General features: G+C 38.1%; 20 non-coding genes across 20 annotated transcripts; all 20 read right to left on the reverse strand.

Moving 5' to 3' along the window:
• Nucleotides 1-55: 55 nt before the first annotated feature.
• On the reverse strand, nt 56-128 carry TRNAK-CUU. Its single transcript has one exon. It is a non-coding gene; the product is annotated as a tRNA-Lys (tRNA).
• A 1,911-nt stretch (nt 129-2,039) lies between these two features.
• On the reverse strand, nt 2,040-2,121 carry TRNAS-CGA. The gene has a single exon. It is a non-coding gene; the product is annotated as a tRNA-Ser (tRNA).
• Nucleotides 2,122-2,205: 84 nt separating this feature from the next.
• Nucleotides 2,206-2,278, reverse strand: TRNAK-CUU. The gene has a single exon. It is a non-coding gene; the product is annotated as a tRNA-Lys (tRNA).
• A 1,956-nt stretch (nt 2,279-4,234) lies between these two features.
• Nucleotides 4,235-4,316, reverse strand: TRNAS-UGA. Its single transcript has one exon. It is a non-coding gene; the product is annotated as a tRNA-Ser (tRNA).
• An 84-nt stretch (nt 4,317-4,400) lies between these two features.
• On the reverse strand, nt 4,401-4,473 carry TRNAK-CUU. Its single transcript has one exon. It is a non-coding gene; the product is annotated as a tRNA-Lys (tRNA).
• Nucleotides 4,474-6,449: 1,976 nt separating this feature from the next.
• Nucleotides 6,450-6,531, reverse strand: TRNAS-CGA. Its single transcript has one exon. It is a non-coding gene; the product is annotated as a tRNA-Ser (tRNA).
• Nucleotides 6,532-8,649: 2,118 nt separating this feature from the next.
• TRNAS-UGA lies at nt 8,650-8,731 on the reverse strand. Its single transcript has one exon. It is a non-coding gene; the product is annotated as a tRNA-Ser (tRNA).
• Nucleotides 8,732-8,815: 84 nt separating this feature from the next.
• Nucleotides 8,816-8,888, reverse strand: TRNAK-CUU. Its single transcript has one exon. It is a non-coding gene; the product is annotated as a tRNA-Lys (tRNA).
• Nucleotides 8,889-10,354: 1,466 nt separating this feature from the next.
• On the reverse strand, nt 10,355-10,436 carry TRNAS-UGA. Its single transcript has one exon. It is a non-coding gene; the product is annotated as a tRNA-Ser (tRNA).
• Nucleotides 10,437-10,520: 84 nt separating this feature from the next.
• On the reverse strand, nt 10,521-10,593 carry TRNAK-CUU. Its single transcript has one exon. It is a non-coding gene; the product is annotated as a tRNA-Lys (tRNA).
• A 1,511-nt stretch (nt 10,594-12,104) lies between these two features.
• Nucleotides 12,105-12,186, reverse strand: TRNAS-UGA. Its single transcript has one exon. It is a non-coding gene; the product is annotated as a tRNA-Ser (tRNA).
• An 84-nt stretch (nt 12,187-12,270) lies between these two features.
• On the reverse strand, nt 12,271-12,343 carry TRNAK-CUU. The gene has a single exon. It is a non-coding gene; the product is annotated as a tRNA-Lys (tRNA).
• A 1,568-nt stretch (nt 12,344-13,911) lies between these two features.
• TRNAS-UGA lies at nt 13,912-13,993 on the reverse strand. Its single transcript has one exon. It is a non-coding gene; the product is annotated as a tRNA-Ser (tRNA).
• An 84-nt stretch (nt 13,994-14,077) lies between these two features.
• TRNAK-CUU lies at nt 14,078-14,150 on the reverse strand. The gene has a single exon. It is a non-coding gene; the product is annotated as a tRNA-Lys (tRNA).
• A 2,012-nt stretch (nt 14,151-16,162) lies between these two features.
• Nucleotides 16,163-16,244, reverse strand: TRNAS-CGA. Its single transcript has one exon. It is a non-coding gene; the product is annotated as a tRNA-Ser (tRNA).
• Nucleotides 16,245-16,327: 83 nt separating this feature from the next.
• Nucleotides 16,328-16,400, reverse strand: TRNAK-CUU. The gene has a single exon. It is a non-coding gene; the product is annotated as a tRNA-Lys (tRNA).
• A 2,120-nt stretch (nt 16,401-18,520) lies between these two features.
• On the reverse strand, nt 18,521-18,593 carry TRNAK-CUU. Its single transcript has one exon. It is a non-coding gene; the product is annotated as a tRNA-Lys (tRNA).
• Nucleotides 18,594-20,483: 1,890 nt separating this feature from the next.
• TRNAS-CGA lies at nt 20,484-20,565 on the reverse strand. Its single transcript has one exon. It is a non-coding gene; the product is annotated as a tRNA-Ser (tRNA).
• Nucleotides 20,566-20,648: 83 nt separating this feature from the next.
• Nucleotides 20,649-20,721, reverse strand: TRNAK-UUU. Its single transcript has one exon. It is a non-coding gene; the product is annotated as a tRNA-Lys (tRNA).
• Nucleotides 20,722-22,707: 1,986 nt separating this feature from the next.
• TRNAS-UGA lies at nt 22,708-22,789 on the reverse strand. Its single transcript has one exon. It is a non-coding gene; the product is annotated as a tRNA-Ser (tRNA).
• Nucleotides 22,790-24,244: the final 1,455 nt, after the last annotated feature.

Below are 24,244 nucleotides of genomic sequence, written 5' to 3' on the forward strand. Positions count from 1 at the left end.
ATAGATACATCAAAGACAAACAGAAAGGAAAAACAAACTGGCAACAGCAAAAAACAGCCCACCGTGGGGCTTGAACCCACGACCACAAGGTTAAGAGCCTTGCGCTCTACCAACTGAGCTAGACGAGCTTGTTGATAATTAGCCACAAATACTATAAATAATCCGTAATCATAGAAAATTCTACGCTGATCTTCCATTTAAAAAGGTGAGTGGAAAACCCATTATTTGTTTGGGGGCACGTATTGCATAAGTCTTCCATTAAACTATTGACTCCATCACATCAGTCCATCGCTCATTACCCATGCGGATTGACTTCCAAACACGGAGACTTAGTAAAATTTAGACATCTTAATTATGAGTAACAATTAAAACGAGGTCGTGGTTAAAGTTCTGGATTTTGTTTTTATATATAGTATAGATTAGAATAGGAATTGTATTAAACAATTTTATAATATTAGAATACGAATTTTAATCTAGAATTATAGTACGAATAGAAAACTAGAAAAAAATATATTTTTATTAGAAAGAGAAATTTTTTCGGAATTGGGCGGGAGGTGAAAGATTGGCATTTTGTTTTTATATATAATATAGATATAGATTATAATAGGAATTGTATTACACTATTTTATAATATTAAAATAGGAATTTTTAAGCCTGCACGGGTATAGCTCAATGGTTTAGTGGGTAATATTTGGGAGAAAAAACCAAGGTTCAATCCTCAGACAGCGGTAGTGTGGGAATTATATCTAAAGTGGGTAGATTCCTTTTATTAGAAAGAGAGATTTTTTTTGGAATTTGGCCGGAAGTTAAAGTTTTGGATTTTGTTTTTATATATAGTGTAGATTAGAATAGGAATTGTATTACACTATTTTATTATATTAGTCCACCGTTAACTTGAGACCAAAGTAGTCAATCGTTTATATTTATACGTGAAGTATAATATTATGAGAAAAAAATAATTTTATGGTTATACACACACACACACACAAACAAACACACACACATAAATACAATTTTATGGTTATATTCGCAATTATGACAATGCTTGGTGAGGGGGGCAAAAAAAAAAAACAATATAATATTAATTTAACAGGTGAACGAAAGCCTAATGATTATAATGAATGAAAAGTCCAGCTTGGTTAGGGGTTGGGGGTTGGGGGTTGGTGGGTGGGTAGGAGGGGGGGGGGTGGCAAAGCCTCTTATAATTAATAGGTGGTTGCACCCCTGGAGGGAAACAATACAAAATGAAGAATTATAATTTTTAAAGTCACTCATCCATTGTATTAATTATTTAACAATGAAAAGCAAAAGAATAGTGTAAAAAATATTATTCAAATTGGAGGAAATTTTCATATGCTGGCATAATATGCAGAAAATTAACCATAATACCTCCAGGAGATACATCAACATAAAGAAACCAAGTTCAGTTTTGGACTCACAAAAGAAGTTATACTTCAAAAATAAGTAAAACACTGAGCAGAAAATTACATTCTATCCTCGCACACGGTTGCCAAAGCTGGACGCCGCTACTCGCCTCACAGATATATAGCTAACGGTGGTCTCGCTAAAGCTCGCTGCCGTTGTTTCGCATCGTAGATGGTCGTTCAAACTTGAAGTCAATGTCTCGCCTCACAGATATATAGCTAATGGTGGTCTCGCATCGTAGATGGTCGTTGAAGCTTGAAGTCGCTGTCTCACCACTGCCGATGTCTAACATTGCAATTGGTGTACGAAGCTCCTCGCGCAGATAGATGCCGAAGCTGGACGCCGCTACTCGCCTCTCAGATATATAGCTAACGGGGGTCTCGCTAAAGCTCACTGCCGTTTTTGCCTCACAGATATATGGCTAACGGTGGTCTCGCTAAAGCTGGACGCCACTACTCGTCTCACAGATATATAGCTCGCTAATGCTGGCTGCTGTTGTCTCGCCACAGGCGATGGTCTACGAAGCTCGACGCCATGTCAGCCAATAAAATGCGTCACCAGCAGGAAAGCCCAATAGTTGACATATTGACAAGTGAATATGCTCAGTAAATATACGTCAACAGCAGGATTCGAACCTGCGCAGGCAAAGCACAATAGATTTCGAGTCTATCTCCTTAACCACTCGGACATATTGACAAGTTGACACTCATGCTAAGATGATTGTAATAGATACATCAAAGACAAACTGAAAGGAAAAATAAACCGGTAACAGCAAAAAACTGCCCATCGTGGGGCTCGAACCCACGACCACAAGGTTAAGAGCCTTGCGCTCTACCAACTGAGCTAGACGGGCTTGTTAATAGTTAGCCACAAATACTATAAATAATCCGTAATCATAGAAAAGTCTACACTGATCTTCCATTTAAAAAGGTGAGTGGAAAACCCATTATTTGTTTGGAGGCGCGTATTGCATAAGTCTTCCATTAAACTATTGACTCCATCACATCAGTCCATCGCTCATTACCCATGCGGATTTACTTCCAAACACGGAGACTTAGTAAAATTTAGACATCTTAATTATGAGTAACAATTAAAACGAGCTCTTAGTTAAAGATCAGGATTTTATTTTTATATATAGTATAGATTACAACAGGAATTGTATTAAACAATTTTATTATATTAGAATACGAATTTTATCCTAGAATTATAGTACGAATAGAAAAGTAGAAAAAAAATATATTTTTATTAGAAAGAGAGATTTTTTCGGAATCGGGCGGGAAGTGAAAGATTGGGATTTTGTTTTTATATATAATATAGATATAGATTATAATAGGAATTGTATTACACTATTTTATAATATTAAAATAGGAATTTTTAAGCACGCACGGGTTTAGCTCAATGGTTTAGTGGGTAATATTTGGGAGAAAAAACCAAGGTTCAATCCTCAGACAGCGGTAGTGTGGGAATTATGTCCAAAGTGGGCAAATTCCTTTTATTAGAAATAGAGATTTTTTTAGGAATTTGGCCGGAAGTTAAAGTTTTGGATTTTGTTTTTATATGTAGTGTAGATTAGAATAGGAATTGTATTACACTATTTTATTATATTAGTCCACCGTTAACTTGAGACCAAAGTAGTCAATCGTTTATATTTATACGTGAAGTATAATATTATGAGAAAAAAATAATTTTATGGTTATACACACACACACACACATACAGTTTTATGGTTATATTCGCAATTATGACAATGCTTGGTGAGGGGGGCAAAAAAAACATTATAATATTAATTTAACAGGTGAACGAAAGCCTAATGATTATAATGAATGAAAAGTCCAGCTTGGTTAGGGGTTGGGGGTTGGGGGTTGGTGGTTGGGTAGGGGGGGGGGTGGCAAAGCCTCTTATAATTAATAGGTGGTTGCCCCCCTGGAGGGAAACAATACAAAATGAAGAATTATAATTTTTAAAGTCTCTCATCCATTGTATTAATTATTAAACAATGAAAAGCAAAAGAATAGTGTAAAAAATAATATTCAAACTGGAGGAAATTTTAATATGCTGGCATAATATGCAGAAAATTAACCACAAAACCTCCAGTAGATACATCAACATAAAGAAACCAAGTTCAGTTTTGGACTCACAAAAGAAGTTATACTTCAAAAATAAGTAAAACACTGAGCAGAAAATTACCTTCTATCCTAGCAGACGGTTGCCAAAGCTGGACGCCGCTACTCGCCTCACAGATATATAGCTAACGGTGGTCTCGCTAAAGCTCGTTGTCGTTGTCTCGCATCGTAGATGGTCGTTGAAACTTGAAGTCAATGTCTCGCCACTACCGCTACTCGCCACACAGATATATTAGCTAATGGTGGTCTCGATAAAGCTCGCTGTCGTTGTCTCGCATCGTAGATGGTCGTTGAAGCTTGAAGTCGCTGTCTCACCACTGCCGATGTCTAACATTGCAATTGGTTTACGAAGCTCCCCTCGCAGATGGTTGCCGAAGCTGGACGGTGTACGAAGCTCCCCACGCAGATGGTTGCCGCTACTCGCCTCACAGATATATAGCTAACAGGGGTCTCGCTAAAGCTCGCTGTCGTTGTAGCCTCACAGATATATGGCTTAATGGTGGTCTCGCTAAAGCTGGACGCCACTACTCGCCTCACAGATATATAACTTGCTAAAGCTGGCTGCCGTTGTCAAGCCACAGGCGATGGTCTACGAAGCTCAACGCCATGTCAGCCAATAAAATGCGTCACCTGCAGGAAAGCCCAATAGTTGACATATTAACAAGTGAATATGCTCAATAAATATACGTCAACAGTAGGATTTGAACCTGCGCAGGTAAAGCCCAATAGATTTCAAGTCTATCTCCTTAACCACTCGGACATATTGACAAGTTGACACTTATGCTAAGATGATTGTAATAGATACATCAAAGACAAACTGAAAGGAAAAACAAACCGGCAACAGCAAAAAATTGCCCAATGTGGGGCTTGAACCCACAACCACAAGGTTAAGAGCCTTGCGCTCTACCAACTGAGCTAGACGGGCTTGTTAATAATTAGCCACAAATATTATAAATAATCCGTAATCATAGAAAATTCTACACTGATCTTCCATTTAAAAAGGTGAGTGGAAAACCCTTTATTTGTTTGGGGGCACGTATTGCATAAGTCTTCCATTAAACTATTGACTCCATCACATCAGTCCATCGCTCATTACCCATGCGGATTGAGTTCCAAACACGGAGACTTAGTAAAATTTAGACATCTTAATTATGAGTAACAATTAAAACGAGGTCGTGGTTAAAGTTCAGGATTTTATTTTTATATATTGTATAGATTAGAATAGGAATTGTATTAAACAATTTTATAATATTAGAATACGAATTTTAATCTAGAATTATAGTACGAATAGAAAACTAGAAAAAAATATATTTTTATTAGAAAGAGAAATTTTTTCGGAATCGGGCGGGAGCTGAAAGATTGGGATTTTGTTTTTATATATAATATAGATATAGATTATAATAGGAATTGTATTACACTATTTTATAATATTAAAATAGGAATTTTTAAGCCCGCACGGGTTTAGCTCAATGGTTTAGTGGGTAATATTTGGGAGAAAAAACCAAGGTTCAATCCTCAGACAGCGGTAGTGTGGGAATTATATCCAAAGTAGGCAGATTCCTTTTATTAGAAAGAGAGATTTTTTTTTGGAATTTGGCCGGAAGTTAAAGTTTTGGATTTTGTTTTTATATATAGTGTAGATTAGAATAGGAATTGTATTACACTATTTTATTATATTAGTCCACCGTTAACTTTAGACCAAAGTAGTCAATCGTTTATATTTATACGTGAAGTATAATATTATGAGAAAAAAATAATTTTATGGTTATACACACACACACACAAACAAACACACACACAGAAATACAATTTTATGGTTATATTCGCAATTATGACAATGCTTGGTGAGGGGGGCAAAAAAAAAACAATATAATATTAATTTAACAGGTGAACGAAAGCCTAATGATTATAATTAATGAAAAGTCCAGCTTGGTTAGGGGTTGGGGGTTGGGGGTTGGTGGGTGGGTAGGGGGGGGGGGGTGGCAAAGCCTCTTATAATTAATAGGTGGTTGCACCCCTGGAGGGAAACAATACAAAATGAAGAATTATAATTTTTAAAGTCACTCATCCATTGTATTAATTATTTAACAATGAAAAGCAAAAGAATAGTGTAAAAAATATTATTCAAATTGTAGGAAATTTTCATATGCTGGCATAATATGCAGAAAATTAACCATAATACCTCCAGGAGATACATCAACATAAAGAAACCAAGTTCAGTTTTCGACTCACAAAAGAAGTTATACTTCAAAAATAAGTAAAACACTGAGCAGAAAATTACCTTCTATCCTCGCAGACGGTTGCCAAAGCTGGACGCCGCTACTCGCCTCACAGATATATAGCTAACGGTGGTCTCGCTAAAGCTCGCTGCCGTTGTTTCGCATCGTAGATGGTCGTTCAAACTTGAAGTCAATGTCTCGCCTCACAGATATATAGCTAATGGTGGTCTCGCATCGTAGATGGTCGTTGAAGCTTGAAGTCGCTGTCTCACCACTGCCGATGTCTAACATTGCAATTGGTGTACGAAGCTCCCCGCGCAGATAGATGCCGAAGCTGGACGCCGCTACTCGCCTCACAGATATATCGCTAACGGGTGTCTCGCTAAAGCTCGCTGCCGTTGTTGCCTCACAGATATATGGCGAACGGTGGTCTCGCAAAAGCTGGACGCCACTACTCGCCTCACAGATATATAGCTCGCTAAAGCTGGCTGCTGTTGTCTCGCCACAGGCGATGGTCTACGAAGCTCGACGCCATGTCAGCCAATAAAATGTGTCACCAGCAAGAAAGCCCAATAGTTGACATATTGACAAGTGAATGTGCTCAATAAATATACGTCAATAGCAGGATTCGAACCTGCCCAATAGTTGACATATTGACAAGTGAATGTGCTCAATAAATATACGTCAACAGCAGGATTCGAACCTGCGCAGGCAAAGCCCAATAGATTTCGAGTCTATCTCCTTAACCACTCGGACATATTGACAAGTTGACAGTCATGCTAAGATGATTGTAATAGATACATCAAAGACAAACTGAAAGCAAAAACAACTGGCGACAGAAATAAACTACCCACCGTGGGGTTCGAACCCATGACCACAAGGTTAAGAACCTTGCGCTCTACCATCTGAGCTAGACAGGCTTGTTGATAATTAGCCACAAATACTATAAATAATCCGTAATCATAGAAAAGTCTTCACTGATCTTCCATTTAAAAAGGTGAGTGGAAAACCCATTATTTGTTTGGGGGCGCGTATTGCATAAGTCTTCCAATAAACTATTGACTCCATCACATCAGTCCATCGCTCATTACCCATGCGGATTGACTTCCAGACACGGAGACTTAGTAAAATTTAGACATCTTAATTTTGAGTAACAATTAAAACGAGCTCTTGGTTAAAGTTCAAGATTTTATTTTTATATATAATATAGATTACAATAGGAATTGTATTAAACAATTTTATTATATTAGAATACGAATTTTAACCTAGAATTATAGTACGAATATAAAAGTAGAAAAAAATATATTTTTATTAGAAAGAGAGATTTTTTCGGAATCGGGCGGGAAGTGAAATATTGGGATTTTGTTTTTATATATAATATAGATATAGATTATAATAGGAATTGTATTACACTATTTTATAATATTAAAATAGGAATTTTTAAGCCCGCACGGGTTTAGCTCAATGGTTTAGTAGGTAATATTTGGGAGAAAAAACCAAAGTTCAATCCTCAGACAGCGGTAGTGTGGGAATTATGTCCAAAGTGGGCAGATTCCTTTTATTAGAAAGAGAGATTTTTTTAGGAATTTGGCCTGAAGTTAAAGTTTTGGATTTTCTTTTGTATGTAGTGTAGATTAGAATAGGAATTGTATTACACTATTTTATTATATTAGTCCACCGTTAACTTGAGACCAAAGTAGTCAATCGTTTATATTTATACGTGAAGTATAATATTATGAGAAAAAAAATAATTTTATGGTTATACACAAACACACACATACAGTTTTATGGTTATATTCGCAATTATGACAATGCTTGGTGAGGGGGGCAAAAAAAAACATTATAATATTAATTTAACAGGTGAACGAAAGCCTAATGATTATAATGAATGAAAAGTCCAGCTTGGTGAGGGGTTGGGGGTTGGTGGGTGGGTAGGGGGGGGGGGGTGGCAAAGCCTCTTATAATTAATAGGTGGTTGCACCCCTGGAGGGAAACAATACAAAATGAAGAATTATAATTTTCAAAGTCACTCATCCATTGTATTAATTATTTAACAATGAAAAGCAAAAGAATAGTGTACAAAATATTATTCAAACTGGAGGAAATTTTAATATGCTGGCATAATATGCAGAAAATTAACCATAATACCTCCAGTAGATACATTAACATAAAGAAACCAAGTTCAGTTTTGGACTCACAAAAGAAGTTATACTTCAAAAATAAGTAAAACACTAAGCAGAAAATTACCTTCTATCCTCGCAGACGGTTGCCAAAGCTGAACGCCGCTACTCGCCTCACAGATATATAGCTAACGGTGGTCTCGCTAAAGCTCTTTGCCGTTGTCTCGCATCGTAGATGGTCGTTGAAACTTGAAGTCAATGTCTCTCCACTACCGCTACTCGCCTCACAGATATATTAGCTAATGGTGGTCTCGATAAAGCTCGCTGTCGTTGTCTCGCATCGTAGATGGTCGTTGAAGCTTGAAGTCGCTGTCTCACCACTGCCGATGTCTAACATTGCAATTGGTCTACGAAGCTCCCCTCGCAGATGGTTGCCGAAGCTGGACGGTGTACGAAGCTCCCCACGCAGATGGTTGCCGAAACTGGACGCCGCTACTCGCCTCACAGATATATAGCTAACAGGGGTCTCGCTAAAGATCGCTGTCGTTGTTGCCTCACAGATATATGGCTTAATGGTGGTCTCGCTAAAGCTGGACGCCACTACTCGCCTCACAGATATATAACTTGCTAAAGCTGGCTGCCGTTGTCTCACCACAGGCGATGGTCTACGAAGCTCGACGCCATGTCAGCCAATAAAATGTGTCACCTGCAGGAAAGCCCAATAGTTGACATATTAACAAGTGAATATGCTCAATAAATATACGTCAACAGTAGGATTCGAACCTGCGCAGGCAAAGCCCAATAGATTTCAAGTCTATCTCCTTAACCACTAGGACATATTGACAAGTTGACACTCATGCTAAGATGATTGTAATAGATACATCAAAGACAAACTGAAAGGAAAAACAAACCGGCAACAGCAAAAAACTGCCCACTATGGGGCTTGAACCCACAACCACAAGGTTAAGAGCCTTGCGCTCTACCAACTGAGCTAGACGGGCTAGTTGATAATAAGCCACAAATACTATAAATAATCCGTAATCATAGAAAAGTCTACACTGATCTTTCATTTAAAAAGGTGAGTGGAAAACCCATTATTTGTTTGGGGGCACGTATTGCATAAGTCTTCCATTAAACTATTGACTCCATCACATCAGTCCAAAGTGGGCAGATTCCTTTTATTAGAAAGAGAGATTTTTTTTGGAATTTGGCCGGAAGGTAAAGTTTTGGATTTTGTTTTTATATATAGTGTAGATTAGAATAGGAATTGTATTACACTATTTTATTATATTAGTCCACCGTTAACTTGAGACCAAAGTAGTCAATCGTTTATATTTATACGTGAAGTATAATATTATGAGAAAAAAATAATTTTATGGTTATACACACACACACACAAACAAACACACACACACACACACATACAATTTTATGGTTATATTCGCAATTATGACAATGCTTGGTGGGGGGGGCAAAAAAAAAACAATATAATATTAATTTAACAGGTGAACGAAAGCCTAATGATTATAATGAATGAAAAGTCCAGCTTGGTTAGGGGTTGGGGGTTGGGGGTTGGTGGGTGGGTAGGTGGGGGGGGGGGGTGGCAAAGCCTCTTATAATTAATAGGTGGTTGCACCCCTGGAGGGAAACAATACAAAATGAAGAATTATAATTTTTAAAGTCACTCATCCATTGTATTAATTATTTAACAATGAAAAGCAAAAGAATAGTGTAAAAAATATTATTCAAATTGGAGGAAATTTTCATATGCTGGCATAATATGCAGAAAATTAACCATAATACCTCCAGGAGATACATCAACATAAAGAAACCAAGTTCAGTTTTCGACTCACAAAAGAAGTTATACTTCAAAACTAAGTAAAACACTGAGCAGAAAATTACCTTCTATCCTCGCAGACGGTTCTTAAAGCTGGACGCCGCTACTCGCCTCACAGATATATAGCTAACGGTGGTCTCGCTAAAGCTCGTTGCCGTTGTCTCGCATCGTAGATGGTAGTTGAAACTTGAAGTCAATGTCTCTCCACTACCGCTACTCGCCTCAGAGATATATTAGCTAATGGTGGTCTCGATAAAGCTCGCTGTCGTTGTCTCGCATCGTAGATGGTCGTTGAAGCTTGAAGTCGCTGTCTCACCACTGCCGATGTCTAACATTGCAATTGGTCTACGAAGCTCCCCTCGCAGATGGTTGCCGAAACTGGACGGAGTACGAAGCTCCCCACGCAGATGGTTGCCGAAACTGGACGCCGCTACTCGCCTCACAGATATATAGCTAAGCTGGACGCCACTACTCGCCTCACAGATATATAACTTGCTAAAGCTGGCTGCCGTTGTCTCACCACAGGCGATGGTCTACGAAGCTCGACGCCATGTCAGCCAATAAAATGTGTCACCTGCAGGAAAGCCCAATAGTTGACATATTAACAAGTGAATATGCTCAATAAATATACGTCAACAGTAGGATTCGAACCTGCGTAGGCAAAGACCAATAGATTTCAAGTCTATCTCCTTAACCACTCGGACATATTGACAAGTTGACACTCATGCTAAGATGATTGTAATAGATACATCAAAGACAAACTGAAAGGAAAAACAAACCGGCAACAGCAAAAAACTGCCCACTGTGGGGCTTGAACCCACAACCACAAGGTTAAGAGCCTTGCGCTCTACCAACTGAGCTAGACGGGCTAGTTGATAATTAGCCACAAATACTATAAATAATCCGTAATCATAGAAAAGTCTACACTGATCTTCCATTTAAAAAGGTGAGTGGAAAACCCATTATTTGTTTGGGGGCACGTATTGCATAAGTCTTCCATTAAACTATTGACTCCATCACATCAGTCCAAAGTGGGCAGATTCCTTTTATTAGAAAGAGAGATTTTTTTTGGAATTTGGCCGGAAGGTAAAGTTTTGGATTTTGTTTTTATATATAGTGTAGATTAGAATAGGAATTGTATTACACTATTTTATTATATTAGTCCACCGTTAACTTGAGACCAAAGTAGTCAATCATTTATATTTATACGTGAAGTATAATATTATGAGAAAAAAATAATTTTATGGTTATACACACACACACATACAATTTTATGGTTATATTCGCAATTATGACAATGCTTGGTGGGGGGGGGGGGCAAAAAAAAAAATAATATAATATTAATTTAACAGGTGAACGAAAGCCTAATGATTATAATGAATGAAAAGTCCAGCTTGGTTAGGGGTTGGGGGTTGGGGGTTGGTGGGTGGGTAGGGGGGGGGGGTGGCAAAGCCTCTTATAATTAATAGGTGGTTGCACCCCTGGAGGGAAACAATACAAAATGAAGAATTATAATTTTTAAAGTCACTCATCCATTGTATTAATTATTTAACAATGAAAAGCAAAAGAATAGTGTAAAAAATATTATTCAAATTGGAGGAAATTTTCATATGCTGGCATAATATGCAGAAAATTAACCATAATACCTCCAGGAGATACATCAACATAAAGAAACCAAGTTCAGTTTTCGACTCACAAAAGAAGTTATACTTCAAAAATAAGTAAAACACTGAGCAGAAAATTACCTTCTATCCTCGCAGACGGTTGCTAAAGCTGGACGCCGCTACTCGCCTCACAGATATATAGCTAACGGTGGTCTCGCTAAAGCTCGTTGCCGTTGTCTCGCATCGTAGATGGTCGTTGAAACTTGAAGTCAATGTCTCTCCACTACCGCTACTCGCCTCACAGATATATTAGCTAATGGTGGTCTCGATAAAGCTCGCTATCGTTGTCTCGCATCGTAGATGGTCGTTGAAGCTTGAAGTCGCTGTCTCACCACTGCCGATGTCTAACTTTGCAATTGGTCTACGAAGCTCCCCTCGTAGATGGTTGCCGAAACTGGACGGAGTACGAAGCTCCCCACGCAGATGGTTGCCGAAACTGGACGCCGCTACTCGCCTCACAGATATATAGCTAACAGGGGTCTCGCTAAAGCTCGCTGTCGTTGTTGCCTCACAGATATATGGCTTAATGGTGGTCTCGCTAAAGCTGGACGCCACTACTCGCCTCACAGATATATAACTTGCTAAAGCTGGCTGCCGTTGTCTCACCACAGGCGATGGTCTACGAAGCTCGACGCCATGTCAGCCAATAAAATGTGTCACCTGCAGGAAAGCCCAATAGTTGACATATTAACAAGTGAATATGCTCAATAAATATACGTCAACAGTAGGATTCGAACCTGCGTAGGCAAAGCCCAATAGATTTCAAGTCTATCTCCTTAACCACACGGACATATTGACAAGTTGACACTCATGCTAAGATGATTGTAATAGATACATCAAAGACAAACTGAAAGGAAAAACAAACCGGCAACAGCAAAAAACTGCCCACTGTGGGGCTTGAACCCACAACCACAAGGTTAAGAGCCTTGCGCTCTACCAACTGAGCTAGACGGGCTAGTTGATAATTAGCCACAAATACTATAAATAATCCGTAATCATAGAAAAGTCTACACTGATCTTCCATTTAAAAAGGTGAGTGGAAAACCCATTATTTGTTTGGGGGCACGTATTGCATAAGTCTTCCATTAAACTATTGACTCCATCACATCAGTCCAAAGTGGGCAGATTCCTTTTATTAGAAAGAGAGATTTTTTTTGGAATTTGGCCGGAAGGTAAAGTTTTGGATTTTGTTTTTGTATATAGTGTAGATTAGAATAGGAATTGTATTACACTATTTTATTATATTAGTCCACCGTTAACTTGAGACCAAAGTAGTCAATCATTTATATTTATACGTGAAGTATAATATTATGAGAAAAAAATAATTTTATGGTTATACACACACACACATACAATTTTATGGTTATATTCGCAATTATGACAATGCTTGGTGGGGGGGGGGGGGGGGGCAAAAAAAAAACAATATAATATTAATTTAACAGGTGAACGAAAGCCTAATGATTATAATGAATGAAAAGTCCAGCTTGGTTAGGGGTTGGGGGTTGGGGATTGGTGGGTGGGTAGGGGGGGGGGGTGGCAAAGCCTCTTATAATTAATAGGTGGTTGCACCCCTGGAGGGAAACAATACAAAATGAAGAATTATAATTTTTAAAGTCACTCATCCATTGTATTAATTATTTAACAATGAAAAGCAAAAGAATAGTGTAAAAAATATTATTCAAATTGGAGGAAATTTTCATATGCTGGCATAATATGCAGAAAATTAACCATAATACCTCCAGGAGATACATCAACATAAAGAAACCAAGTTCAGTTTTCGACTCACAAAAGAAGTTATACTTCAAAAATAAGTAAAACACTGAGCAGAAAATTACCTTCTATCCTCGCAGACGGTTGCTAAAGCTGGACGCCGCTACTCGTCTCACAGATATATAGCTAACGGTGGTCTCGCTAAAGCTCGTTGCCGTTGTCTCGCATCGTAGATGGTCGTTGAAACTAGAAGTCAATGTCTATCCACTACCGCTACTCGCCTCACAGATATATTAGCTAATGGTGGTCTCGATAAAGCTCGCTGTCGTTGTCTCGCATCGTAGATGGTCGTTGAAGCTTGAAGTCGCTGTCTGACCACTGCCGATGTCTAACATTGCAATTGGTCTACGAAGCTCCCCTCGCAGATGGTTGCCGAAGCTGGACGGTGTACGAAGCTCCCCACGCAGATGGTTGAAGCTCCCCACGCAGATGGTTGCCGAAACTGGACGCCGCTACTCGCCTCACAGATATATAGCTAACAGGGGTCTCGCCTCACAGATATATAGCTAACAGGGGTCTCGCTAAAGCTCGCTGTCGTTGTAGCCTCACAGATATATGGCTTAATGGTGGTCTCGCTAAAGCTGGACGCCACTACTCGCCTCACAGATATATAACTTGCTAAAGGTGGCTGCCGTTGTCTCGCCACAGGCGATAGTCTACGAAGCTCGACGCCATGTCAGCCAATAAAATGCGTCACCTGCAGGAAAGCCCAATAGTTGACATATTAACAAGTGAATATGCTCAATAAATATACGTCAACAGTAGGATTCGAACCTGCGCAGGCAAAGCCCAATAGATTTCAAGTCTATCTCCTTAACCACTCAGACATATTGACAAGTTGACACTCAAGCTAAGATGATTGTAATAGATACATCAAAGACAAACTGAAAGGAAAAACAAACCGGCAACAGCAAAAAACTGCCCACCGTGGGGCTTGAACCCACAACAACAAGGTTAAGAGCCTTGCGCTCTACCAACTGAGCTAGACGGGCTTGTTGATAATTAGCCACAAATACTATAAATAATCCGTAATTATAGAAAAGTCTACACTGATCTTCCATTTAAAAAGGTGAGTGGAAAACCCATTATTTGTTTGGGGGCACGTATTGCATAAGTCTTCCATTAAACTATTGACTCCATCACATCAGTCCATCGCTCATTACCCATGCGGATTGACTTCCAAACACGGAGACTTAGTAAAATTTAGACATCTTAATTATGAGTAACAATTAAAACGAGGTCGTGGTTAAAGTTCAAGATTTTATTTTTATATATAGTATAGATTAGAATAGGAATTGTATTAAACAATTTTATAATATTAGAATACGAATTTTAATCTAGAATTATAGGACGAATAGAAAACTAGAAAAAAATATATTTTAATTAGAAAGAGAAATTTTTTCGGAATTGGGCGGGAGGTGAAAGATTGGGATTTTGTTTTTATATATAATATAGATATAGATTATAATAGGAATTGTATTACGCTATTTTATAATATTAAAATAGGAATTTTTAAGCCCGCACGGGTTTAGCTCAATGGTTTAGTGGGTAATATTTGGGAGAAAAAACCAAGGTTCAATCCTCAGACAGCGGTAGTGTGGGAATTATATCCAAAGTGGGCAGAATCCTTTTATTAGAAAGTCAGATTTTTTTTGGAATTTGGCCGGAAGTTAAAGTTTTGGATTTTGTTTTTATATATAGTGTAGATTAGAATAGGAATTGTATTACACTATTTTATTATATTAGTCCACCGTTAACTTGAGACCAAAGTAGTCAATCATTTATATTTATACGTGAAGTATAATATTATGAGAAAAAAATAATTTTATGGTTATACACACACACACACAAACAAACACACACACACACATACAATTTTATGGTTATATTCGCAATTATGACAATGCTTGGTGGGGGGGGGGGGGGGCAAAAAAAAAAACAATATAATATTAATTTAACAGGTGAACGAAAGCCTAAGGATTATAATGAATGAAAAGTCCAGCTTGGTTAGGAGTTGGGGTTGGGGGTTGGTGGGTGGGTAGGGGGGGTGGCAAAGCCTCTTATAATTAATAGGTGGTTGCACCCCTGGAGGGAAACAATACAAAATGAAGAATTATAATTTTTAAAGTCACTCATCCATTGTATTAATTATTTAACAATGAAAAGCAAAAGAATAGTGTAAAAAATATTATTCAAATTGGAGGAAATTTTCATATGCTGGCATAATATGCAGAAAATTAACCATAATACCTCCAGGAGATACATCAACATAAAGAAACCAAGTTCAGCTTTCGACTCACAAAAGAAGTTATACTTCAAAAATAAGTAAAACACTGAGCAGAAAATTACCTTCTATCCTCGCAGACGGTTGCCAAAGCTGGACGCCGCTACTCGCCTCACAGATATATAGCAAACGGTGGTCTCGCTAAAGCTCGCTGCCGTTGTTTCGCATCGTAGATGGTCGTTCAAACTTGAAGTCAATGTCTCGCCTCACAGATATATAGCTAATGGTGGTCTCGCATCGTAGATGGTCGTTGAAGCTTGAAGTCGCTGTCTCACCACTGCCGATGTTAGGTCGTTGAAGCTTGAAGTCGCTGTCTCACCACTGCCGATGTCTAACATTGCAATTGGTGTACGAAGCTCCCCGCGCAGATAGATGCCGAAGCTGGACGCCGCTACTCGCCTCTCAGATATATAGCTAACGGGGGTCTCGCTAAAGCTCGCTGCCGTTTTTGCCTCACAGATATATGGCTAACGGTGGTCTCGCTAAAGCTGGACGCCACTACTCGTCTCACAGATATATAGCTCGCCACTACTCGTCTCACAGATATATAGCTCGCCACTACTCGTCTCACAGATATATAGCTCGCTAAAGCTGGCTGCTGTTGTCTCACCACAGGCGATGGTCTACGAAGCTCGACGCCATGTCAGCCAATAAAATGCGTCACCAGCAGGAAAGCCCAATAGTTGACATATTGATAAGTGAATGTGCTCAATAAATATACGTCAACAGCAGGATTCGAACCTGCGCAGGCAAAGCCCAATAGATTTCGAGTCTATCTCCTTAACCACTCGGACATATTGACAAGTTGACACTCATGCTAAGATGATTGTAATAGATACATCAAAGACAAATTGAAAGGAAAAACAACTGGCAACAGTAAAAAACTACCCATCGTGGGGCTCGAACCAACAACCACAAGGTTAAGAGCCTTGCGCTCTACCAACTGAGCTAGACGGGCTTGTTGATAATTAGCCACAAATACTATAAATAATCTGTAATCATAGAAAAGTCTACACTGATCTTCCATTTAAAAAGGTGAGTGGAAAACCCATTATTTGTTTGGGGGCGCGTATTGCATATGTCTTCCATTAAACTATTGACTCCATCACATCAGTCCATCGCTCATTACCCATGCGGATTGACTTCCAGACACGGAGACTTAGTAAAATTTAGACATCTTAATTATGAGTAACAATTAAAACGAGCTCGTGGTTAAAGTTCAGGATTTTATTTTTATATATAATATAGATTACAATAGGAATTGTATTAAACAATTTTATTATATTAGAATACGAATTTTATCCTAGAATTATAGTACGAATAGAAAAGTAGAAAAAAATATATTTTTATTAGAAAGAGAGATTTTTTCGGAATCGGGCAGGAAGTGAGAGATTGGGATTTTGTTTTTATATATAATATAGATATAGATTATAATAGGAATTGTATTACACTATTTTATAATATTAAAATAGGAATTTTTAAGCCCGCACGGGTTTAGCTCAATGGTTTAGTGGGTAATATTTGGGAGAAAAAACCAAGGTTCAATCCTCAGACAGCGGTAGTGTGGGAATTATGTCCAAAGTGGGCAGATTCCTTTTATTAGAAAGAGAGATTTTTTTAGGAATTTGGCCGGAAGTTAAAGTGTTAGATTTAGTTTTTATATGTAGTGTAGATTAGAATAGGAATTGTATTACACTATTTTATTATATTAGTCCACCGTTAACTTGAGAAAAAAGTATTCAACCGTTTATATTTATATGTGAAGTATAATATTATGAGAAAAAAATAAATTTATGGTTATACACACACACACACAAACAAACACACACACACACACACACATACAGTTTTATGGTTATATTCGCAATTATGACAATACTTGGTGAGGGGGGCAAAAAAAAACATTATAATATTAATTTAACAAGTGAACGAAAGCCTAATGATTATAATGAATGAAAAGTCCAGCTTGGTTAGGGGTTGGGAGTTGGGGGTTGGGGGTTGTCGGGTGGGTAGGCGGGGGGGGGGGGGGTGGCGACAAAGCCTCTTATAATTAATAGGTGGTTGCACCCCTGGAGGGAAACAATACAAAATGAAGAATTATAATTTTCAAAGTCACTCATCCATTGTATTAATTATTTAACAATGAAAAGCAAAAGAATAGTGTAAAAAATATTATTCAAACTGGAGGAAATTTTAATATGCTGGCATAATATGCAGAAAATTAACCATAATACCTCCAGTAGATACATTAACATAAAGAAACCAAGTTCAGTTTTGGACTCACAAAAGAAGTTATACTTCAAAAATAAGTAAAACACTGAGCAGAAAATTACCTTCTATCCTCGCAGACGGTTGCCAAAGCTGGACGCCACTACTCGCCTCACAGATATATAGCTAACGGTGGTCTCGCTAAAGCTCGTTGCCGTTGTCTCGCATCGTAGATGGTCGTTGAAACTTGAAGTCAATGTCTCGCCACTACCGCTACTCGCCTCACAGATATATAGCTAATGGTGGTCTCGATAAAGCTCGCTGTCGTTGTCTCGCATCGTAGATGGTCGTTGAAGCTTGAAGTCGCGGTCTCACCACTGCCAATGTCTAACATTGCAATTGGTCTACGAAGCTCCCCAGGCAGATGGTTGCCGAAGCTGGACGGTGTACGAAGCTCCCCACGCAGATGGTTGCCGAAACTGGACGCCACTACTCGCCTCACAGATATATAGCTAACAGGGGTCTCGCTAAAGCTCGCTGCCGTTGTAGCCTCACAGATATATGGCTTAATGGTGGTCTCGCTAAAGCTGGACGCCACTACTCACCTCACAAATATATAACTTGCTAAAGCTGGCTGCTCTTGTCTAGCCACAGGCGATGGTCTACGAAGCTCGACACTCTGTCACCTGCAGGAAAGCCCAATAGTTGACATATTAACAAGTGAATATGCTCAATAAATATACGTCTATCTCCTTAACCACTCGGACATATTGACAAGTTGACACTCATGCTAAGATGATTGTAATAGATACATCAAAGACAAACTGAAAGGAAAAACAAACCGGCAACAGCAAAAAACTGCCGGAAAATTGCCCACCGTGGGGCTCGAACCCACGACCACAAGGTTAAGAGCCTTGCACTCTACCAACTGAGCTAGACGGGCTTGTTGATAATTAGCCACAAATACTATAAATAATCCGTAATCATAGAAAAGTCTACACTGATCTTCCATTTAAAAAGGTGAGTGGAAAACCCATTATTTGTTTGGGGGCGCGTATTGCATAAGTCTTCCATTAAACTATTGACTCCATCACATCAGTCCATCGCTCATTACCCATGCGGATTGACTTCCAGACACGGAGACTTAGTAAAATTTAGACATCTTAATTATGAGTAACAATTAAAACGAGCTCTCGGTTAAAGTTCAGGATTTTATTTTTATATATAATATAGATTACAATAGGAATTGTATTAAACAATTTTATAAAATTAGAATACGAATTTTATCCTAGAATTATCGTACGAATAGTAAACTAGAAAAATATATTTTTATTAGAAAGAGAGATTTTTTCGGAATCGGGTGGGAGGTGAAAGATTGGGATTTTGTTTTTTATATATAATATAGATATAGATTATAAAAAGAATTGTATTACACTATTTTATAATATTAAAATAGGAATTTTTAAGCCCGCACGGGTTTAGCTCAATGGTTTAGTGGGTAATATTTGGGAGAAAAAACCAAGGTTCAATCCTCAGACAGCGGTAGTGTGGGAATTATGTCCAAAGTGGGCAGATTCCTTTTATTAGAATTAGAGATTTTTTTAGGAATTTGGCCGGAAGTTAAAGTTTTGAATTTTGTTTTGTATGTAGTGTAGATTAGAATAGGAATTGTATTACACTATTTTATTATATTAGTCCACCGTTAACTTGAGACCAAAGTAGTCAATCGTTTATATTTATACGTGAAGTATAATATTATGAGAAAAAAATAATTTTATGGTTATACACACACACACACACACATATAATTTTATGGTTATATTCGCAATTATGACAATGCTTGGTGAGGGGGGCAAAAAAAAACATTATAATATTAATTTAACTGGTGAACGAAGCCTAATGATTATAATGAATGAAAAGTCCAGCTTGGATAGGGGTTGGGGGTTGGGGGTTGGTGGGTGGGTAGGGGGGGGGGGTGGCAAAGCTTCTTATAATTAATAGGTGGTTGCACCCCTGGAGGGAAAGAATACAAAATGAAGAATTATAATTTTTAAAGTCACTCATCCATTGTATTAATTATTTAACAATGAAAAGCAAAAGAATAGTGTAAAAAATATTATTCAAACTGGAGGAAATTTTCATATGCTGGCATAATATGCAGAAAATTAACCATAATACCTCCAGGAGATACATCAACATAAAGAAACCAAGTTCAGTTTTGGACTCACAAAAGAAGTTATACTTCAAAAATAAGTAAAACACTGACCAGAAAATTACCTTCTATCCTCGCAGACGGTTGCCAAAGCTGGACGCCGCTACTCGCCTCACAGATATATAGCTAACGGTGGTCTCGCTAAAGCTCGCTGCCGTTGTCTCGCATCGTAGATGGTCGTTGAAACTTGAAGTCAATGTCTCGCCACTGCCGCTACTCGCCTCACAGATATATAGCTAATGGTGGTCTCGCATCGTAGATGGTCGTTGAAGCTTGAAGTCGCTGTCTCACCACTGCCGATGTCTAACATTGCAATTGGTGTACGAAGCTCCCCGCGCAGATAGATGCCGAAGCTGGACGCCGCTACTCGCTTCAAAGATATATAGCTCGCTAAAGCTCGCTGTCGTTGTTGCCTCACAGATATATGGCTAACGGTGGTCTCGCTAAAGCTGGACGCCACTACTCGCTTCAAAGATATATAGCTCGCTAAAGCTGGCTGCTGTTGTCTCGCCACAGGCGATGGTCTACGAAGCTCGACGCCATGTCAGCCAATAAAATGCGTCACCAGCAGGAAAGCCCAATAGTTGACATATTGACAAGTGAATATGCTCAATAAATATACGTCAACAGCAGGATTCGAACCTGCGCATGCAAAGCCCAATAGATTTCGAATCTATCTCCTTAACCACTCAGACATATTGACAAGTTGACAGTCATGCTAAGATGATTGTAATAGATACATCAAAGACAAACTGAAAGCAAAAACAACTGGCAACAGAAAAAAACTGCCCACCGTGGGGTTCGAACCCACGACCACAAGTTTAAAAGCCTTGCGCTCTACCAACTGAGCTAGACGGGCTTGTTGATAATTAGCCACAAATACTATAAATAATCCGTAATCATAGAAAAGTCTACACTGATCTTCCATTTAAAAAGGTGAGTGGAAAACCCATTATTTGTTTGGGGGCGCGTATTGCATAAGTCTTCCATTAAACTATTGACTCCATCACATCAGTCCATCGCTCATTACCCATGCGGATTGACTTCCAGACACGGAGACTTAGTAAAATTTAGACATCTTAATTATGAGTAACAATTAAAACGACCTCTTGGTTAAAGTTCAGGATTTTATTTTTATATATAATATAGATTACAATAGGAATTGTATTAAACAATTTTATTATATTAGAATACGAATTTTATCCTAGAATTATAGTACGAATAGTAAACTAGAAAAATATATTTTTATTAGAAAGAGAGATTTTTTCGGAATCGGGTGGGAGGTGAAAGATTGGGATTTTGTTTTTATATATAATATAGATATTGATTATAATAGGAATTGTATTACACTATTTTATAATATTAAAATAGGAATTTTTAAGCCCGCACGGGTTTAGCTCAATGGTTTAGTGGGTAATATTTGGGAGAAAAAACCAAGGTTCAATCCTCAGACAGCGGTAGTGTGGGAATTATGTGCAAAGTGGGCAGATTCCTTTTATTAGAAAGAGAGATTTTTTTAGGAATTTGGCCGAAAGTTAAAGTTTTGGATTTTGTTTTTATATGTAGTGTAGATTAGAATAGGAATTGTATTACACTATTTTATTATATTAGTCCACCGTTAACTTGAGACAAAAGTAGTCAACCGTTTATATTTATACGTGAAGTATAATATTATGAGAAAAAAATAATTTTATGGTTATACACACACACACACAAACAAACACACACACACACATACAATTTTATGGTTATATTCGCAATTATGACAATGCTTGGTGAGGGGGGCAAAAAAAAAACATTATAATATTAATTTAACAGGTGAACGAAAGCCTAATGATTATAATCAATGAAAAGTCCAGCTTGGTTAGGGGTTGGGGGTTGGGGGTTGGTGGGTGAGTAGGGGGGGGGGGTGGCAAAGCCTCTTATAATTAATAGGTGGTTGCACCCCTGGAGGGAAACAATACAAAATGAAGAATTATAATTTTTAAAGTCACTCATCCATTGTATTAATTATTTAACAATGAAAAGCAAACGAATAGTGTAAAAAATATTATTCAAACTGGAGGAAATTTTCACATGCTGGCATAATATGAAGAAAATTAACCATAATACCTCCAGGAGATACATCAACATAAAGAAACCAAGTTCAGTTTTGGACTCACAAAAGAAGTTATACTTCAAAAATAAGTAAAACACTGACCAGAAAATTACTTTCTATCCTCGCAGACGGTTGTCAAAGCTGGACGCCGCTACTCGCCTCACAGATATATAGCTAACGGTGGTCTCGCTAAAGCTCGTTGCCGTTGTCTCGCATCGTAGATGGTCGTTGAAATTTGAAGTCAATGTCTCGTCACTACCGCTACTCGCCTCACTGATATATAGCTAATGGTGGTCTCGATAAAGCTCGCTGTCGTTGTCTCGCATCGTAGATGGTCGTTGAAGCTTGAAGTCGCTGTCTCACCATTGCAGATGTCTAACATTGCAATTGGTCTACGGAGCTCCCCTCGCAGATGGTTGCCGAAGCTGGACGGTGTACGAAGCTCCCCACGCAGATGGTTGCCGAAACTGGACGCCGCTACTCGCCTCACAGATATATAGCTAATAGGGGTCTCGCTAAAGCTCTCTGCCGTTGTAGCCTCACAGATATATGGCTTAATGGTGGTCTCGCTAAAGCTGGACGCCACTACTCGCCTCACAGATATATAACTTGCTAAAGCGGGCTGCCGTTGTCTAGCCACAGGCGATGGTCTACGAAGCTCGACGCCCTGTCAGCCAATAAAATGCGTCACCTGCAGGAAAGCCCAATAGTTGACATATTAACAAGTGAATATGCACAATAAATATACGTCAACAGCAGGATTCAAACCTGCGCAGGCAAAGCCCAATAGATTTCAAGTCTATCTCCTTAACCACTCGGACATACTGACAAGTTGACACTCATGCTAAGATGATTGTAATAGATACATCAAAGACAAACTGAAAGGAAAAACAAACCGGCAACAGCAAAAAACTGCCCACTGTGGGGCTCAAACCCACGACCACAAGGTTAAGAGCCTTGCGCTCTACCAACTGAGCTAGACGGACTTGTTGATAATTAGCCAGAAATACTATAAATAATCCGTAATCATAGAAAAGTCTACACTGATCTTCCATTTAAAAAGGTGAGTGGAAAACCCATTATTTGTTTGGGGGCGCGTATTGAATAAGTCTTCCATTAAACTATTGACTCCATCACATCAGTCCATCGCTCATTACCCATGCGGATTGACTTCCAAACACGGAGACTTAGTAAAAGTTAGACATCTTAATTATGAGTAACAATTAAAACGAGGTCATGGTTAAAGTTCAGGATTTTATTTTTATATATAGTATAGATTACAATAGGAATTGTATTAAACAATTTTATAATATTAGAATAAGAATTTGAATCTAGAATTATAGTACGAATAGAAGACTAGAAAAAAATATATTTTTATTAGAAAGAGAAATTTTTTCGGAATCGGGCGGGAGCTGAAAGATTGGGATTTTGTTTTTATATATAATATAGATATAGATTATAATAGGAATTGTATTACACTATTTTATAATATTAAAATAGGAATTTTTAAGCCCGCACGGGTTTAGCTCAATGGTTTAGTGGGTAATATTTGGGAGAAAAAACCAAGGTTCAATCCTCAGACAGCGGTAGTGTGAGAATTATGTCCAAAGTGGGCAGATTCCTTTTATTAGAATGAGAGATTTTTTTAGGAATATGGCCGGAAGTTAAAGTTTTGGATTTTGTTTTGTATGTAGTGTAGATTAGAATAGGAATTGTATTACAATATTTTATTATATTAGTCTACCGTTAACTTGAGACTAAAGTAGTCAATCGTTTATATTTATACGTGAAGTATAATATTATGAGAAAAAAATAATTTTATGGTTATACACACACACACACAAACAAACACACACACACACACACATACAATTTTATGGTTATATTCGCAATTATGACAATGCTTGGTGAGGGGGGAAAAAAAACATTAAAATATTAATTTAACAGGTGAACGAAAGCCTAATGATTATAATGAATGAAAAGTCCAGCTTGGTTAGGGGTTGGGGGTTGGGGGTTGGTGGGTGGGTAGGGGGGGTGGCAAAGCCTCTTATAATTAATAGGTGGTTGCACCCCTGGAGGGAAACAATACAAAATGAAGAATTATAATTTTTAAAGTCACTCATCCATTGCATTAATTATTTAACAATGAAAAGCAAAAGAATAGTGTAAAAAATATTATTCAAACTGGAGGAAATTTTCATATGTTGGCATAATATGCAGAAAATTAACCATAATACCTCCAGTAGATACATCAACATAAAGAAACCAAGTTCAGTTTTGGACT

Source organism: Ipomoea nil, unplaced genomic scaffold (assembly GCF_001879475.1).
Source record: "Ipomoea nil cultivar Tokyo-kokei standard unplaced genomic scaffold, Asagao_1.1 scaffold1250, whole genome shotgun sequence".
In the NCBI taxonomy this organism is placed as follows: Eukaryota; Viridiplantae; Streptophyta; class Magnoliopsida; order Solanales; family Convolvulaceae; genus Ipomoea; species Ipomoea nil.